This window comes from Acyrthosiphon pisum, chromosome A2 (assembly GCF_005508785.2).
Source record: "Acyrthosiphon pisum isolate AL4f chromosome A2, pea_aphid_22Mar2018_4r6ur, whole genome shotgun sequence".
In the NCBI taxonomy this organism is placed as follows: Eukaryota; Metazoa; Arthropoda; class Insecta; order Hemiptera; family Aphididae; genus Acyrthosiphon; species Acyrthosiphon pisum.
This window is the reverse complement of record NC_042495.1, coordinates 23581816-23585096: the sequence shown is the minus strand read 5'-3', so window position 1 is coordinate 23585096 and position 3281 is coordinate 23581816.

Genomic DNA, 3281 nt, shown 5'->3' with positions numbered 1-3281 from the left:
GTGTTGATCGTCTTTTTTTCAAATTTGTAATTTTTATTCACGACATTAATTTTCTTATTCCTATCAAATATATTGTGTCGCCAGTAGTAAACACCTGCTCGTTACCACCTTTTCTTATATAGAACACGCATTCATTTGAATAGGTACTACAAAAAAATAATGTAACCAAAATTGTTTGTTTAGTTAGCCGTTAGCTGTTTTTATTATTTACAATAATTCGCAGTTATCGTAATGTACAATTTATTGTTATTACAGCAATGCAATAATATCAAAAATCTACTTTTTTTTTATATATATTATGAGCGGCATGATGAATTGAATTTACAATTATATGTTTTTTAAATTTTTTTTAACTTTTTGTGGCTGTGTACACGAGAAGTAGTCGAAATAATAATAGATTTGTCCCAAATACTTTCATCAGTGTCACCGCGTTGTTTTAAATTGTTTGTCTGGAAGGGTTGGATAGGGGGTGTAGTTTATTTAAATTGTTCCATGAACATTTTTTTCTGGTACAACCGATATTCGTCGAGTACTTTTATTGCAATATATTTAGTATTTATTCTAATATAATTTTTTTCTAATACTTTCATACTATAATATCTTACTTCTAGTTAAGGCGATCCAATTATCACTTGTACAATTGTTTTCATTCCTCGAATATCAATGCAATATTAATTAATTAAATTGTACATATGGCCCAAAGAATTCTCCAACAACAACTCGTCCTTTTTTGAAGACTTTTAATAAATTGGTATCTAGTCGATCTCGTCAATCACTTTCACCTTCAGACAAGAAACTTTTAGCAATTACTGATCTACGTACATTTGTTTTATCAAGACTGTAGAGGTTTAAGTTCTAAACTATTTAATTTTAAATGCAATGTTGCTTCTTTTAGTTATTTTTTTTTAGTATTGACCGAGACCTGGTTGAATGATAGTTTTTATGACCATAAATTGGGCTTGTTTAATTATAATATTTATCACTGTGGTAGATCTTCACTTACTAGTACTTCTAGTCGTATCAATACGCAAAGACATTCATTCTTCTCATGTCCATTATCCTGATTTAAGTACCGCCCAATTATAAGTTAGTTTAAATTTTGACAGTAAAAATTTAATTTTAGGTGTGCTGTTTGACTACCGTCTTAAAACGAATTTTACAACACTACAGATACTGTCTATATTATGTTTGTATTATATATGATTCGCATAGAATTTATCCTAATTAAAACTTTTTTGTTCTTGAATGTGACGACAACTAATAAACACTTTACAATCTACACTAAGATTAATGGGTCACCATGTACATCTTAAGTTCTTAACGGAGCGATGAATGCATTGATTTGACAACGATGTGTTCTTTTTTTATATTTTTGCGACTGAATACACGATAAATAGTTGACATGTTTTGGTTTTCATATTTTCTAGTAGGAAATTGAATTCAACTACTACTTTTGATAGGTAACCTGGTAACCTAAATGGTTTAACACACATAGTCTACACTTACCTGAGTTATAGTAAGGGTAACATGAAACAGTTATTGGGATTTTTGATGATTGTTGTTTTTGGTTTACCATGACACAAGCACATACGATAATGTAATAAATCGATATGAGGGCATCCGTACGGACATAACTAACCGATTTCACTCGTATGCTTAGGTGTTAGGAACAAGGGTTACACCTTTGTACAGTCTCATAATTATTATAATAATATGTTTGAAACGTCTCTTGTGAAATCCTAAATTATAGCGTCAGAACAATTTCACGGCTCTAGGTATATATTATGAACATGACATACATTTGAAGTGCAAACTTGACAGCACAACCATCAGCTCTTATCATGCGAATACCTATCGCAGATTTACAAACGTAACACATTAGCAGATGAAAACCAAATTATTTTTGAAACTTTTGGTTAGCGATATCTCAAGTTCAAAAACATTTGTTTTGAGTTACTGCGAGCATTCGAGATGAGAATAGGATTGAAATGAAAAAAAAAGTTTTCTATTTTGAACGAGATTGCGAACAAGATATCTCCGCAAGTAAAATTCAATCGATATCATTATACCTCAAATTCTTAAAACAATTTAAATCGTTAAAAAAAATAGTTTCATAAGTTTTTAAATCGTTATACCATGTCGATATTATGCACAATTGAAACAGAACCCGAAAACCTGTACCTATTTTAATAACAAACAAAAACGTCATAGTACATACGATTGGGTGAACGGTTGTTTGGATAGGTGTAATAAGTGCATAATTACGATAAGTATTCACTTCTGTACATTCGTTATCGCTTTTATGTAGTAACTGTGTATAGTTTTAAAATTTTTAAACAACACCCACATAATGTATTAGGAGTTCGGACGTAATTCGAGCACTATACCTTACATTTTGAAAACTAATTGCATTTAAACTGATCGATAAAAATTAGATTTTGACAATAGCAGAATAACCGCAGGCCAATATAATGATAACAGTTATCGAACAATTGAATTTCTAATAAATAAAATGTAATTTAATGCAGTCATATAATTATAGTGACATAATTCCTAATCTATAACGGCTAGACTGAAGTAAATCACTCGATTCTCGTAAATTATTGGCTATTTCAGTATTTAAAAATATTCTTATAATTATATTTTTCATCTAGATAAATTACCACAGATAACCATTACATTTATCTAGATGAGATAATTATATTATTTAATTATTTTTATCTATATAAGATAATTAAATAAATAATTTTATCTAGATAAAATTATCTTGATAATTCCCAACACTGCGTATAGGTAGGTATATAAAATAAATTGTTTGTGTAAAATGTATCTTATCGTTCTTTTCGCTGATTGTATAATGTTATATTTTTATTCGTCGCACCTTACATGTCATATCGAATTTTAGAAAAAGGTTAATTTTGCCGCAGTTTACCATCTCCCATATTTAATAGGTATATGTTCGTGCCGCTACACTCTCACACACGCGCACACACATCTGGTTTTTCATCGTAAAATATTGTCTGTGCCACCTGTCCAGAATTATATTATAATATTATGTAGATAAGGACGCCGCCGACGAGCCGGTCCACGTAAAATTAATTATTATTTATATTATATATATATATATATTTATATATTTATCAATTACAACGAAGTCGACTTATTTTTCTGACCAGCCAGTTCACTGCAGATGGTTAAAGCGACTCGAGATATTGTTTTATTATTATGTTTAAGTGTGCGAATCGCCGTAAAATAATAATATAAGTTTTGAGTTATTACCC